The 17,346-nt window shown below is 34.7% G+C and overlaps 1 protein-coding gene and 3 long non-coding RNA genes across 7 annotated transcripts in view; 2 read left to right on the top strand and 2 right to left on the bottom strand.

Annotated features, from left to right (window-relative positions):
- The window catches only part of LOC137496833 (uncharacterized), a 565,986-nt gene extending 552,805 nt beyond the window's left edge, over positions 1–13,181 (bottom strand). The window contains exon 1 of the long non-coding RNA XR_012388142.1: positions 12,952–13,181. This is a non-coding gene — a long non-coding RNA (uncharacterized lncRNA). The remainder of the gene's footprint in view (positions 1–12,951) is intronic.
- Positions 1–17,346, top strand: part of sdk2b (sidekick cell adhesion molecule 2b) — a 637,792-nt gene that overhangs the window by 209,321 nt on the left and 411,125 nt on the right. The gene's annotated exons all lie outside the window — the stretch shown is intronic.
- Positions 7,755–13,899, top strand: LOC141376858 (uncharacterized). The gene is made up of 4 exons (XR_012388144.1): positions 7,755–7,894; positions 8,160–8,317; positions 8,831–8,926; positions 9,665–13,899. It is a non-coding gene; the product is annotated as an uncharacterized lncRNA (long non-coding RNA).
- LOC137496832 (uncharacterized) lies at positions 10,467–12,838 on the bottom strand. Its single transcript, XR_012388145.1, has 5 exons — positions 12,731–12,838; positions 11,641–11,767; positions 11,380–11,465; positions 11,029–11,084; positions 10,467–10,921 (listed from the first exon to the last, which is right to left on the bottom strand). It is a non-coding gene; the product is annotated as an uncharacterized lncRNA (long non-coding RNA).

Here is a 17,346-nt window from a genome sequence, read left to right as displayed (position 1 = left end):
GTATTGTCTAGGACAGGGATGTCAAACTCAATTCCCGGAGGGCCGCAGCCCTGCACAATTTAGTTCCAACTCTAATTAAACACACCTGATTAAACTAATTGAGTCCTTGTAGGTAAGTGCAGGCTACAGGTAAGTGTGTTGGAGCAGGTTTGGAACTAAACTGTGCAGGGCTGCGGCCCTCCAGGAACTGAGTTTGACATTTCTGGTCTAAGACAAATGCAAATTAATAGCCAGTATTGCATAGTTTTACTATTAATTTACCCCTTATTAGTAGTCATTAAGGTAGTAGTTGGGTACAGGTATTGGTAGGACTATGAATATAGAATTATCATCTAATATAACTATTAATAAATTGTCAATATCTGAATAATATGCAGGTAATAAGCCAGTAGTCAACTGTGGGAATTGGTACTTGAAATAAAGTGTTGCCTAATATTAAATTAGATTTAATCAGATCAATATTTTACACTACTATCAATAAAATACCATACTGTACTGTAGAGTTTATTTCTGGTTTAAAGCACTGTAGTATTGATTTTTTGTTTTGTTTTTTTCTTTGGTGAACTGTCTGGGCATTCTGAGCTCTGTGGTGTTTTGTGGAGAATTGCAAGCACTGGGCTCACTTTTGTCCAACAGATCGCTAGCACTGACTCTGGATCAGCCAGAGCTTTTGCAAAGCTGCACATATTAGCAGTTTCATGCTTGTTTTTCAAAATTTTCAATCGACATTTTACTCTTTACAGATTTTTTTTTAATTGATTGCAAAAACAGAAGGACAGTCAGTCAGTGCAGCTGTACTATAGTTGTGTTCATATAGAGACGTTTTATTCTCTTCTTCATTTTGTTGACTTTTTACCAAAGAGACTCATTTTAAATGGCTGCTTTAAACTGCTTTGAATGATTGCTTTAGAATTCACCTTTTTTTAAATTATATATAGCTTTAATGTTTCACAGAAGGAATTGATTTCATTTTTTTTTTTTATCTTAAGTGGACTGATATTTGTTCTAACATTATAAAAACACAAGCATGTACGTTTTATCAAGTATTGTCTATGATTAATGCATATTTATAGCCAGTATCGTTTAGTTTTACTAATAATTTAAGGCTTTTTAGTAGTCATTAGGGTAATAGTTGGCATTAGGAGTTGGTAGGATTAGGAATATTGAATGATTATGCTTTATAACTACTAATAAACAGTCAATATCCTAATAATAGGCAGGTAAAAAGCCAGTAGTCAACTGTGGAAATTGATATTTAAAATAAAGTTTGGTCTAATTTTAAATTAGATTTAATCACATCAATATTTTACACTACTATCAATAAAATACCATATTGTATAGTATATTTCTGATTATAGCGCTGTAGTGTTTAATTTTTTGTTTTGTTTTTTGACGTTGGTAAACTGTCGGGGTAATCTAAGCTCTTAACTCAATAAAACTACTAATTTTCTGCTTTTTAGTAGTCAGTGAGTGAAACAAAAAACAACTCTAGTAAGCCTTTTTTTGCTGCATATACACTGGACTCATTTCGTGCTCAAATAAATCACTCATACTATATGTTTATGTCTGTAATTTGACAGTTAGAAAAATTTGTTGTATGTGAAATTACTAAAATAGTTGTTAGAAACCTTCAGTACATGTGTTCATCAGACTGCCTCTCCACAAACAAGGAGAAAATCACAAGACATTGTCTTAGAAAAATAGTTCCAGAAATTAAATTTTGCATGATATTCCCATCAAATTCAAAACATATACTCAGGAGATGTGTGGCTTTTGATCTATTATTTTTCTATATTGCTTCAGGGCTAATTTCATATATTCGTTTATGAAATATTAAACTTTTTAGTGCAGTGCAATTATTTTTCATTTATTTTTATTTTTTATTTTTTTTTTGCATTGAGCATCTATTACATTTTTTTTTTCTTTTTGTTTCAAGGATTATAAACTCTAGATCAGGGGTCTCAAACTCAATTTACCTGGGGGCCGCAGGAGGCAAAGTCTGGGTGAGGCTGGGCCGCATAAGGGATTTCACAAAAAAAAAGTCCTCAAATGTCATTATTAACAGTTTTAATTATTTTTTCTGAACATGAAATGTCCTAAACATTAATTAAACATTGAGTGAAGATTATGAACAGTTCTTCTGAACATGGCATCTTTTGCCTACTTCTTGCTGCCAGAGACTTGACAGCGCTTCTTCTCACAAATCTGAACCACATTTGGCTTTAGAGCAGAAGCAGTTGAGACCCTCAGTATGGCTTGAAGATGATCATCATTAAGTCTAGACCTGTACTTTGACTTATTGAAGTCCTAGGGAAAAAAGTGGGGGAACTCATTCAAAACTTCCATTCCCTCACCTAAAAAAAGGCTTATATATGTATAAATAAAACACCCCCACCCCACTCCAGTCATATCAGTCTGTACCAGTCTGTATCTACCTATAATATATATAAGATGCAGGGCAGGCACGTGCACACATAGGGCTCAACCTGTGCAGAGCACATGCCCTTTTTAGTCTTGCATAGAAAGTGCCCTTCCAAAATGATCAAATATGCCCCCGCGACGCGACACACCCTCGGTCCCCGCCCTTCAGTAGGCGCGCGATAACACTGCTCTTGAGTACGCGCGCGATAACACCGCTCTTGAGCACGTGCGCGACACCACAGCTGATCAGAACGCGCGCGACAACGCGCATTGAGTGACAAGCGCGCTGTGTACGGATAGAAGCGCTCCCCACTCCGCTGATTCTGTCAGTGTACAGCGGTCAGCGCGGGCCACAAAATATTGCACTGAGGGCCGCAAATGGCCCGCGGGCCGCGAGTTTGAGACCCCTGCTCTAGATGATGGATATGAAAGCCTAAAGTGTCTTATTTCCAAAGATACTTGAACTGTGAATTTTAACCAAATTATTCAGCAACTCTTACTGTTTTGGGAAGGTCATTTTTGAGAAAGTGCCTCTGAGGGTGACGAAAAGAAGGACACCAATATAGTGTCTGAAAATGCTTTACGAAATCTAGTTTTGCATGCTGTCTTCATTAAGTCTGAAATATAAACATACGAGACAGTTGACTTTCAATGTGTATTTTTCTAGGTTATTATGTTAAAGTTTTCCTGTGTTTGTATTTGAAAAAAAAAAAAAAAAACAGATATTGAACATGATACAACTTCTGTTTCTCGTTACTTCTTAATGTATAACTTTTTATACTGTTTTAGCATGAACCTTTCAAGATGCTCAATATTTGTCTTCTTTTCAATGACACCTAATTTATGTTTATAGTTCACTAGGGTCAAGAACTGTTATTATTTAAAGTTAGGTAGGTGTAAATCCCCAAAAGTGGGTGCTGGCTTAAGGGAGTTGGCTTTAGGTATTGCTAGGATTAGGAATATAGAATGATTATGCTTTGTAACTGCTAATAAACCATCAATGTCCTAATAATAGGCAGGTCATAAGCCAGCAGTTAACTGTGAGAATTGGTACCTAAAATGAAGTGTTGACTAATATTAAATTAGATCAATAAAATACCATATAGTATAGTATATTTCAGATTATTTGAGATTTTAAATCAAAAAAGTATTGATTTTTTTTTTCTTGTTGTTTTTTTTGGCTTTGGTGAACTGTTGGGGTAATCCAAGCTCTGCGCTGTTTTGTGGAGGATGGCGAGCACCGGGCTCACGTTTATCCGCCAGATCGCTAGCACTGACTCTGGATCAGTCTGAGCTTTCACAAAGCTGCACAAATGAGCAGCTCCATGCTGTAGGGTTTGGAGGATCAGCGTGGACGGGAAAGGAGGAGCTGTCGTTCTTGTCAGAGACAATAAGTCACTCTGCCAAGAGAAGGAAAGCGAGAGGGAGAGAGAAATAGAGGCAAAACGAGAGCTCGCTTGACTAGCGCCGGGGAAATAAATAGCATTGCTAATGACACCCATATCCACATTACGACTGTGATTATGAGCCATTTGTTTGCTTTATCATGAAGTCCTAAAGTCCCTCAGGCCGTAATGACTAAGAAACGCAGGAGCAGAACAAGAAGACCTTCTTTTCTCTGTGCTGCACAAGAGGCGGGCGAGAGGAGCAAAATTACAGTCCATAAAACAGCCATGGGAAATGCTGCGAGCTGACTGGCAGAGACCAGCAGGCTTGTGGACTGCAGGGGTGTATGATTATAACCTGGAAAAGCCATCTACATCTTTGTGCAGACTCAGAAAATGATCTGAGCAGGATGGCGGGTTTATATTAGGATAACAGTGCAAGATGTGAGTCAGACTAGTCAGAGACTAAGTCGAAGGAAAATCTGGTACTTCATTAAAAGTTCATTTTAGTTTATTAGTTTATTTTTATTTTTTTAAGATTTTAACATTAATATGCCTTAACTGGAGGCTTATCTAAATCAGTGAATTGATATCCAGAGACTTGTTCTGACTTGATCATTTGAATCAGTGAAACTTTACCCAAAAAGTATATTATGTTATTCATTTCATCCATCTCTTGTTCCACTCTACCTTCGTGTATCTTCAAAACACATATTGAGATATTTTAGAGAGCTCTCTGACCCTCTATAGACTGCAATAGTTCATTAAAACTTCAGAAAAGAAACCAAAAACACTGACAAAACATCCCATGTGACTTCAGTGGTTTAGTTTTAAATGTATAAAGCATCTAAAATATCTTAATTTGTGTTCTGAAGATGGACAAATGTCTCAGGAGATTGAAATGACAGTGTGTGTGATTATTAATATAATTTTCTTTTTTAGGTGAACTAACCCTTTAATTAGAGACTTACTCTGACTGAATCAATAACTGGAGAGGTTCACTCTGACAAGATCTTTTTAATTAGTAAATCATTATCCATATACTTGCTATGATTGGATACTTTGAATCAGTGAATCATTATCCGAAAGACTCGCTCTGATTGGATCAGTTTAGTGAATCGCTTATTATCACAATTAATATGTAATATCACTAAACCAATTAAGGTTATTGTTTCTGTTTATTTTTGTTGTTGATGGGGGTTTCAGGAACAACAATTAGAACTAATCCACTATGACTAAATGATTTATTGTCCAGAGAGCTCTGACTAAACAATTTGAATTAGAGAATCAATAATGATCACAATTAATCAATAAATATCGCAAAGGTTGCGGTTGCTGAATATCTCCTTTTTTTTAATACTACAATAAACACTACTCCACTGTGACCGAATCATTTGAATCAGTGAATCATTATCAAGAGACCAGCTCTGATCGCATAATCAGAATTAGTGAATCATTATTTCAAGAGTTCACACTTACTGTAGATGATGATCGAGCCTGGAGCTCCCTCCCGTTTGAAGGGCAAAAGGGAAGTTTGAGATCAGGTAGGTCTTGAGAACTTCACTGCTTATTCATGGCTAATGACAAATTGGGAATTGCTATGGACAGATATACTGCTAGCTAAGATCTCATGTGGTGCCAATTTGGTTTGGTCATTTCACTTATGTCACATGCATTTGTACGTTGGGAGGAAACCGGGGAACCTGGGAGAAACCCATGCGAGGACATGAAGAACATGTAAATGCACAGAAACTTCGACTGGCCTGGTAAGGACTTAAACTCGTGACATTGCTGCTGTGAGGCAACAGTGCTAACCACTGGTCTGCCGTGCCACCCTACCTAGGAAAAAGAAGGAGCAGTAGAGTTGGAAGGGGGGATTTTTCATTGTTGTTTATACACTGTAAAAACGCCAACTTTCAAAAAGTCCTCTGAACAAAGATTAATAAGTTAACTGAATTTAAATATTTTCATTTGAAATGCTGACAAATAATAGTTAGTTTGTTCAACAAATATGGTGCTTCAATGTGAAAAACTTAAAATATTTCGTTGAACTAATACAAAATTCTTAGTTTTGCGTTGATGCGTGCCCTTCTTGTTGGCGCATGCGCCTTATAAGCTTCTGGCGCATGCGCAATTTACTTCCATAGCTCACTGCAGGGGGTACCTGTCACGTGCGCGCGACAAAACGAACCATCTTTCTTTCTGCGGAGCTACGTGTCAATCGTTTTCATAATCGATTGTATATAATTGTATACATGTTTTTGTGCGATGTGCTACCCATCTGACTGCCCGATCTATTTTACCAGTGTATTAATGATGTGAGAGACCGTGATAGAGCGGTTAAGAGTAGTGGTGGGCAAAGCGAGGCTTTGTGAAACACTGAAACAGTCGAAGCAAATGTGTCGAAGCTTCGAAACGTTTCGAAACCTCACTCTACAGTGACATTTAGTGGTCATTTTTTATATATATTGCACTGAAACAGCTTCAGCAAAGAACGATTGAACAAATTGAGGGATTAAACCCCACGTTGTGAAAGTGGAATCCTTCAAGTAACAGTGTACAGTACAGTGGTTAAGGTGTCAGACATCCATGCAGGAGTAGTAGGTTTCGAAGCCGGTCAGTAGCAGTTGTTTTAAAATGCTTTAATACCAGTTGGTAATGCTTTGCTCTTGCATCGTTTTGTTTCAACATTGGTCTGATATCCGAATAAACAATTTGTGAATAAATATGTCTTGTTTTTGTCTTAAAACAGGGTTGTTGCTAGATCAAAAACGGTGGCCTGAAGTTATCAAGAATTATTTATATTATTCATTAAATTTCCCATTTATTGTATTTTATTAATGTCTACCCAAACCCTAAACCCAACCATACTGTAAAAATATTTATTATTGTTTTACAGTGTTACAAAAATGATGCTAAATTGATGGCGTAACTGTAGCTGTATCCTATTTAGGCTACACAAAACAGAAACATGATTAAAATACATAAAACCATGATTTCGAAGTCGGGATTCGAACCCAAAACATCATGCTAAGCATAGAATCAATAAGCAAACCCACAGTGCTCTAAGCCATTTGAGACAGAGATAATTTGGAGACCTTGGCAGTCAAATTAGGATTCACCAGGTCTCGAAACGTTTCTAAGCTGATCGATGCTTTGAATCGCTTTAGTCACGTGACTAGGTGTTTCGAAACACTTTAGTCACGTGACTTGGGTGCTTCGGATCATGCTTCGGTGCAGTGATTCGAAACACTTGCGCGTCGGGATCTCGACACTGTGTCAAAACATCAGTTTCACGTCAGCCATCCCTAGTTAAGAGCAGGCCAACGACGTTTCTGCTAAATCATAGGTATGTATGTCTTTTTTTGTTGTCATCTAACGTTATATTATTTGATATGTTGGCTTTGATGTGCGCGTGTATCCTAATACGGAACTATTTGTTATAATTTAGCCGTGAGTTACTTGTTTCGTGCACTTGGTTTTGGCTATTTACATCAATAAAAGTTTAGAGTGAATGTATTTGAAACAAATAGCGATTTCAATCGAGTCATTTGCTTTAATAACTCACGATTAATACAATGAGTATCATATAACATACCAGGTCAGGTATCCAAGTCAAATATAACATTATGTCCTGTTTATCTAGATTGCTGTCAGCATTGCGCACATCATAACCTTTTTTCCCTTCGAACCAGAGCCAGTGGAACAAACGGTGACGTGTTTAACTGTGTAATTTGTGTGAAAATCGTGTGATTTTCATGTAATTCATTGCTTGATTTGTTAGCTCGACTAAATGTCTATCATATTCAGACCAACTTGCTTTAACAGTCAGCTAGCTTTTATTTACATAAAAAATATAAAGGGCTAAATATATATTTTTCTTTCTTTTTGCTCAAAAGGACTGAAATATTGACAATGACATAATTCAATGCAAGATTTCCTTGAGGAGGTGAGACTTGTTATCATCAGTGAAATTTGACGGTCATTCACCAGCAGATGCAAGAAACCTTTTCTCTTTGCCCAAAAGAAGTTGTTGAGATTTAGCCAGGAAGAAATTAGAGAGAGATAACCTGGATTTTAAGGAAGAGGTAAGTCACTATATTGCAATTGCTTTGGTTTCATTCAAGGTAGTAATGATAATGCTAAAAATAACAAACAACATTATTATTATAGGTAATTCAAAATACATCTGTATTCAGCATTTGAACATTTAAATACTTACATTTACATATATATATATATATATATATATATATATATATATATATATATATATATATATATATATATATATATATATATATATATATTATGTGTAAAAATTAATATGTATGTTTTTTTTGTATATTGTAGATCTGCACAGAGTTTTCTCAGATCTGTAATGTAGATCTCCTGAGACAGTTAATCGAGTGACTTGATAAATATACAGCACCTCTCCTGAAACTCTACAGAAAAGAAGGGATTCAATGGGTCCAGAGATGGATACAACTTTAAACAAGATGGATGAGCAGGTACTCATTAAGATTTTTTTTTTTCTTATACACCCGTCTGATGTTTTTAACATGTGCAACATATTTTGTCCTGTCAAGAATTTCATGCTCAGGTAATACAGTCTAATAAAACGTAATTGCAACAATTTAATTGTCCAGCCCTTTTGCATTAATTTTAATTGTGTCAAGTTGTGTTTTGATTGTGAGATGGAAGTAAGATAAATAACAGATGTTTCACTTGTTTTGAGTGACCATTTCAAATGAATACATTCAAAGAGGAAAATAGAAAATAATAGCTGTAGTTTTTAACTCAAAGTAATTGTCACATGAAACTAAACATTTTTCTAAATTTGCCAACACAACCATTATCAAATTCCATTGTATGGAAACCACAAAATTCTTTTTTAAAAATAAAGCCATGTGTTTTTTCAACAGCATGAATAAAATACTATGCTCATTTAAATGTACTAAGTACATTTTTACTTACAAAACAATAAGATTGTAAAACACCCTTTGTAAATTACTTTCCTTTAGGTCACTGATATTGTCACCGATCGAGAAAGAGCAGCTCTTGAGGGATTGCCAATTTTTCTTCGTAAAAATTCTGCTTGCTTTCTCAAGATATGTCTGGTAAGTTACCCATTTTCATACCCTATTCTACATTTATTAGTCTGCTTGGTAACACTTATAATAGCTGCACGCTATAAATAATTTATTTAGTATTAGCGAATAGTTAATTTATTTTCTGTTAAGCATAACTCTACATGAAGTGCTCAATGATTGTATTTTTTTTTTAACTTTAATGATTCATTTGTATTACTAATTTAAGTATTGCATTATTTACAAACCAGTTATTTAAGAATACTTGGTGTTTTTAAGATCATTTAGAATGCTTAAGTACACGATTAATAAACTATTCAAATTAACATTTAAATATCCTAATATTAAGGTATGTAATAATAGTTACTTTGTATGTTAGTATATGCTTTATGAGCTTAACTTCATCCAGTTGTGACCTAATCTAAAGTGAGGACTATTTATGCTTTATAAATCCCTTATGAATGACAATTAAAGGCTCAGTTATATTCTAAACAGGACAATAAACAACTTTCACAATTGAAACTGTATCAAATAAAAGTAAATCTTTGCAATTTTATGTAAAATAAAAGTTTAAAAAATTGCTTAATATTAAAAAGTTGTCAATATATTGTTCAATTATTATATATTATAGACTATTCAAAGTGTTACTGTTTGTATGTACGAAAGTATTACATGTTTTTATTTTCTTTGCATAATAGTAATAACATTAATAAGTAGTAATTAATATTACACATCAATTAATTTTCCCATTACTTAATCTCCTATAAGGACACGGACCCTGAAGACCACAGCACCAGAGATTAAAGGATTGGAATCTTCACTGTGGTGGAAGATGATAATGGCACTTCTGCATCCCTGCAATATGTGATGAACCTCGCTAAAATCTTGGAGGAGGCCATAGTACTTCAGGATATCACACATCTGCCTGCAGCCTTCGCTTACTTGTTCAGCCTCTTGTATAGACTGAATATGGAACACCCAAAAGAACTCAAATATACTTTTTAAGTGATTCAGCATGTTTTATGGAGGTTGGTGGCACATGATCTGCGAGAGTTCAGTTCATTCATTCATTCATTTTCTTTTCGGCTTAGTCCCTTTATTAATCTGGGGTCGCCACAGCGCAATGAACTTGTTTTACGCAGCGTATGCCCTTCCGGCTGCAACCCATCTCTGGAAAACATCCATACACACTCATTCACACATACACTACAGACAATTTTAGCCTACACAGCAAAATATGGGGACCCAAAACAACTCTATGGGTGTTAATTTCAACACTTTGAAAGTGTCTCATGGGGTCCACTCAAAACAGAGTTAAATCAACACTTTCAAAAGGGTTGGCACATTGACACCGAAGTAAGGGTTAATTTTAACTCTGGGCAGAGTTAAAAAATGTAACTATATTTAACACCGCCTGGTGTAATATATTGTTATTTTATTCAACTCTCTTGAGTGTAAATATGGTAAAAAGGTAAAATAGACTGTAAATTACAAAAGAAAAAACATTTTATTTGAAAACATTCACCACTTCAACAATTCATTCAGTTTTAAAAATGCAACAATGTCAAATATGCTTTAAATGTTTTATTAGTACAGACAGTATCAACAAAATATGTATGACCAGTGCTCAAAAAGGCTGTTTCAGTCCTTTGGTCCAAACTTGATGTTTCATCAGAGCAATTTGAAAGCTCAATATAGCATCACTCATAGTTTACTCCTGAACTTATAGTTTTCTTGTGAAATTGCATTTTAAACAACTTGGCGTGCAAATCTTTCACTTCGGGTGTTTCCTTGGTCCTCCATATCAAACACAGCAGTTTAAATGAAGTTATAAATGCTGTAAACTTGTGTGAAAACAAACTGGAGCTAGGAAATCTCATCAAGCATGTCCTGTGAATGAAGTGCTTCCCAGCCACAGGATGACCTTTTTATCCTTGACGATGTACAGTAGTAGCTGCTGATCTCTTGTCTGGTGGTTCCTGATGCATGGATATAGGGTGATGCTCATCTAAGAACTCTTCAAGACTCCAGCATGAAAAGAAAAATGTTTGAAAACAAATTGCAATCAAATTCTATGATATATTTAAAAGAACATTTAAAGTAAATAAAACATTCAAGAAATCTAAACTCACCTTTTGAAAATCTTCATGATGATCCACAACTTGACTCTCCCAGCTGGTTGAGGTGACTAAATATGGAAAAGTAGAAAAAACACATATATCACTGTTGGATCTCCAAAAACAATTAGGTTAACCACTATGACTAGAACTGGAAAAACAGGCAGCTGTCTGTCCAGAATCCTGAATTTAACACAACACTTGGAGCAAAATTTAGAGGAGCTTAAAATCTTTTATATCATTTAGTGATGCTGACTTCCCCAAAATACTGGCCACAGTGTAAAAAATATTCATAAACTTCATAAACAACAGTTTTCTGTAAGCGTGTGTGTGCGTGCGTGTGTGCGCGCGTGCATGTTTCTTTACCTGATTCAACTTGTTAGGCCCTTTCAGGTCCAGTATTGACGCCACCTTTACTGGAGTCTAGCAGATGTTTCAGGTCCAAATATAATCTAAAATATTAGGATAAGCAGAAGAGGAAAAGTGCAAAGTAAAGAGCAAAACATTATTTAAGTAACAGTTCACCCACAATACAAAACTTATCACCTTTATGCCATTTGTTATTCTCTAATGCTCTAATACCCTCTCAGCTTATGTGAAACAAATACAGAACTTTATCAAACATACCTTCATTATTATCACCACATATGACCAAGAAGGTGTGCTTGGTCATTTCACCAACTCTGGAAATACACCATCCGTCTCTAATCAGCCACCGTCACAGGGTCTTGTGTTATTGTATAGAGAACTGTGGCTGTTAAAAAAAACAACAAAAAATTAGTATCTAACACATATGCATAACCTTCAGATAAAAAGGAGAGATGAACATCACAAAGTATGCCTCACACTTTTTCAGATATCTTTTGATTCAGATGTTGATTATTGATAATAAATCTACAAATCAAACCTGTATCATCATTAGGCTGCTCAAATATGAATCAGTTGATTAATTTTACAGACAGGTGGCTGTTTACAACGCACTAAATTGTCTTTAATAAAAAGGAAATGTTGTGTACAGTACATGCTAAGTTTAGCCTATAGTTTTAAACACAATATCATGCGGGAGAAAAAGCTTGACTAAGATGTTCCTGACTACATAAATAGCCTAACTTACTAACGTCAGACATCCCGAGTTGGGAAAAGTAATTTTCGGGGGATACAGAGTTGATTTGCGGGAGGTAGCGGGAGAGATGAGAACCTGAAGAGCGGTGGGATGAGTTGCGCGCGACGTACCTAAAGAGCGGTGGGGGTGACTTGCGCGCGACGTACCTGAAGAGCTGGGAGGGATGCGGTGGAGAGGGGTGTGCAAAGTGTTTAATGACCGGGCGGGAGACGCGCGATTTCCGGGAGATTATCATTCATTTGCGGGCATCTACTTGGGCATCTGGGAGTCTCTGTGCATTTGCGGGATAACGTTACGTTAGTCCCGCAACTTCCGGGAGACTTCTGTAACGTTAAATTTCTGAGAAAGTGCAAACGCGGTCATTTAAAGACATTAATGTTAACATTCCGACTTTAATGGTTGTCAACACTTAATATAATTTAAGCGTACGTTATCACGCGAGTCTATGAACTAACGGTATAACGTTATGGACGGCCACGAACCAGTTTAAAAGGGCCGCGGTGTTTAAAATAACCAAATTAACGTACACGAATAACAAACAATCATATGTTTTAGTCAGGAAGCCTTTTAGTAAGTATATGTTCATTTACTCACCAGATATGTTTTAGAAACTCTCCAGAGCTTATGGAAACCGTCCTGTGTTGCCGTTAGCATCCGGGCAGAGTAGGCTAGGCTGCTCCGGGGATTCCCTCGCTAGTTTGCTTCGAATTAAAGGAGAAGTGTCGATTTTATTTTACAGATGGATAACAACGCACAAAATGGCATTAAGCGTGAGAGAAATGTGTTGAACATGTACACTTGATGTTTTTATGCACTATGTATGCGTGAGCATATATAAAAACATTCTTGAAAAGAAGTGAATAGTAATGCAGTTAAGCTAGATACACAAACGACCATGAATGAACCGCAGAAGATTAAAATTGTCACTCCATTCTAAAGTTATTAACTTAACAATATGTTTACAACTGTATTTCCTTAAAGAAAGTCAGTAAAATACCAACATTTAGGTAGTTTGACTCACCAGTTGCTGTTCTAAACCTCAGATAGAAAATGGCGTCTGGAAAATTCTTCAGTGACTGGGGCTGCATGAATTCCCGGATGTTGGAAATAACACCACCAAGTGTTAAAAAGATAACTCCTTGATTTCGCACAGAATAAAATCAATTCTAACTCTTATTATATTCATTTATCAAAATCTAACTCTTTAACGTCAACACTTTACTCTGAAATGCTTCAACACCGAGAATTTAACTCAGATGAATTTGCTGTGTACCCAATTCACCTGTGCCACACGTCTTTGGACTGTGGGGGAAACCGAAGAACCCAAAGGAAACCCACGTGAACGCAGGGAGAACATTCAAACTCCACACAGTAACGGCAACTCACCCGTGACCACTTCCTAATGTGCCACTGTTTCAATGTTTTGAGGTCTGTTTTTGGACTTTATGTACTTTGTTGACAAAAGTGCAGTACACTTTAAAGACTGTATGAATGGAGTGGCTTTTAGGGTTTACTCTGATTAGATGATTGTATATTTACCTGGTTTGAGTGTTTAGACACACTAATAGCTTGGTTTTAGTAAGGTTGCCAGTTATTTTATGTTGAGGCAGTGTACAATCTTTTCAAATCTGGAAACATTCAGTACTAGTTGTGTACAAACTAGCCCAATGCTGAACACGGCTAATGTCAAATGCTGATTTTGTATGCAAATGTTTTGGATTGTGATTTGAACACAGTTAAAAATAAAAAAAAAGTGAATTGACTATTCTTGTGTATTTAATTTGAATCCTAAAAATTAATAGTAAATGCATAATGAATCAGTTTGTTTTATTTTGTTCAGTAAACTAAAAAAATCTTGTTGGGTAAACAATCATTTTTGTTCAGTAAACAAAAGATCTTGTTGAATAAACGTGAAAATTTTTGTTCAGCAAACAAAAGATCTTGTTGAGTAAACATGATAATATTTGTTCAGCAAACAAAAATATCTTGTTGGGTGAACATGACATTTTTTGTTCAGCAAACAAAAATATCCTGTTGGTTGAACATGATATTTTTTGTTCAGCAAACAAAAATATCCTGTTGGTTGAACATGATATTTTTTGTTCAGCAAACAAAAATGTCTTGTTGGGTTAACATGATATTTTTTGTTCAGCAAACAAAAATGTCTTGTTGAATGAACATGATATTTTTTGTTCAGCAAACAAAAATATCCTGTTGGTTGAACATGATATTTTTTGTTCAGCAAACAAAAATATCTTGTTGGGTGAACATGATACTTTTTGTTCAGAGAACTAAAGAATTCAACAAAATATTTTGAGTTCACTGGTCTTCAAACCCTGTTTGTTGAGTTAACTCAAAAAGCTATGCGTGATAGGTTGCCTAATTATTTTAAGTTTACTCAACTTTTTTTTTTTACAGTGTAGTGAGTTAGGAATCATCTAATGTGAATCATGTGTTATCCAATGCCAAACCAGTTGTGATCAATTATTAGCATTTGATCCCGAATTAGTTTATAAATAAACCACAATCAAATACCAAATACACCCAAAACATTATTGTAATTAATTGATAAATATCACAAAACCAAAAAAGGTCATTGTTTCTAATTTCTATTTTTGATTGTTTCATTACAATAATAAAGTTACTTATAAAAAACACTGGTAACAATGCCATGATCAATAATGATTACAAACAGTAAAACATCGTCACTGTGTCAATTCCAAAATCATGTCCAGATTTTTTGGAGTGACAGTCATATAAATGAGATAATGAATGTGCCAGGCATCCCTCAACACATTGTACAGTTCCAAAACAAGCATCTTAGTAGCATATAACTGTAAAATATGCGCACTGTCAAGCTCTGCAATAATCCTGCCAATCAGTAAACATCACAAATCTAATAAAGCCTATTGTTTCTGATTTCTATTTTTGATTCTATCATTGCAATAATGCGCTCGTTAATGAAAACAGTGGTGGCAATGGCACGCTCAATGCTAATTATAATAATTATCAACAGCAAATCACCGTCACTTGTGTCAATTACAAAATCCTGTCCAGATTATTGGAGCGACAGTGACATAAATAAAAGAATGAATGCAGCGAAGAGATGCCCTGGCTAATATCCTTCAGCATTTCCTGCGCCTGTTTCAGCTCAACTCTCAAGAGACACCATTATCAATCATTAAAAAATGGCAGACTGGTTGGCACCTGATGCTTCCTGTGCAGATAAACAAACACATGGGGGGGGTGGACGGTCGCCCACATTTTCCATGTACTGTTTTCCTTCGCCTCCACGTTTGTAAGACATCTGTTGATATGCGGCGCGTAATAGATGGGAGGCTTGTAAAGGATCACGGGAAAGCTAATTAATGTTTACTCTACTACTTTTAAACTCAATGCTCGGAGATAATCTTCAGTTTTGTGACGGGCACCTGGAGACCCCACGGCTCCTCTGACATTCAGCGAGCTCCCGGCTGTTTAAAACGCGACAGGACGCTCTTCTCTCCTGTCATGCTGCTTTGGCTATTGCGTTGAAATATTGAGAATATAAAACGTGATTTGCAGCACCAGCACAAAGCTGCAAAACCTCATGTGTATAATTTGCTTCAAGTCGATACGGCCTCGAAATTATTGAGCCGCTGTTGAGGAAAATTATTGAGAAGAGACGGCTATGCATGCAGAACATCTGGTCTTATGAACATTTCATGCCTGTTTAAATGAATGGAAAATGGAAGCGATCAACAGGGGGTGAAATCATTTGATCAACATCAAGTGCTCTTTACCTTTCTTTTGTGATTTTCTGGGGTTTTTGAATGTCAGAATGTTTTATTTGTATTTACAGCTATTGTATATTTAAATGTCTAGTGTGCTAAGAAATACTATAAGTATAGTTTAAAACCCTACCATTCAATGTTTCTGAGTTTGAGTCTGTTTGGTCAAAAAAATGTTCAAATGTATTAGTTGTTGTACTTAAAAGTGAGTAAACACGTTGCAACTGTTGATTTAACTTAATTTTTTTTTATCAATATGCATATAAATCCTTGACATAATAATGTATTTATTAACAGGTTTACTCACTATTTTAAAGTAAAATCAACTAATATTTTAATATTTTATTTTAATATTTTTATAATAATCATAATACTTTGAAATAACATTAGGTGTAATACATGTCACTAATATATATATATATATATATATATATATATATATATATATATATATATATATATACATGTATATATACACACACACAGTTGAAGTCAGAAGTATTAGCCCCCTATGTTTTTTTTTCTCCTTTTTTTCTTTAATGTTTCCCACATAATGTTTAACAGAGAAAGGAAATTTTTCACACCATGTCTGATAATATTTTTTTCTTCTGGAAATGTCTTATTTGTTTTATTTTGGCTAGAATAAAATCAGTTTTTATTTTTTTAAACACCATTTAAGGAACAAAACTATTAGCCTCTTTAAGCTATATTTTTTAGCGATAATCTACAGAACAAACCATCTTCCTAGTTAACCTTATTAACCTAGTTAAGCCTTTAAATGTCACTTTAAGCTGTATTGAAGTGTCTTGAAAAATATCTAGTAAAATATTATTTACTGTCATCATGGCAAAGATAAAAAAAAAAAAAATCAGTTATGAGAAATGAGTTAGTAAAACTATTATGTTCAGAAATATGTTGAAAAAAATCTCTGTTAAACCGAAATTGGGGAAAAAATAAACAAGCGCTCTAATAATTCAGGTGGGCTAATAATTCTGACTTCAACTGTTAAAAAATATATATATATATATATTTTTTTTTTTTATTTTATTTTTATATATATATATATATATATATATATATATATATATATATATATATATATATATATATATATATATATATATATATATATATATACATATTAGGGGTTAACAATATATACTTTGAGCATCGATATCGCAATGTGTGTATCTGTTATAGTCGCATCGCAAAGTTAGGTTAGATTATTTATTAAATAATAAAATATAAAGGAAATATTACATTTTTAATGATTTATACAGACCATTTTATACATTTAATTGTTTAATCATATACTTAAATACAGTTTGACTCCCCCCAAAAACATTAAGCACAGTTTATTTATTTATATACTGTATGCTTGTAATTTATTATAATTTATGCAGATGGACTGCATAAAAACTTATGAGAAGACTTGATCAC

This window comes from Danio rerio, chromosome 12 (genome assembly GCF_049306965.1).
Source record: "Danio rerio strain Tuebingen ecotype United States chromosome 12, GRCz12tu, whole genome shotgun sequence".
In the NCBI taxonomy this organism is placed as follows: Eukaryota; Metazoa; Chordata; class Actinopteri; order Cypriniformes; family Danionidae; genus Danio; species Danio rerio.
The sequence above is the reverse complement of the archived record's forward strand: the minus strand, read 5'-3'. Positions and strand labels throughout refer to the sequence as shown.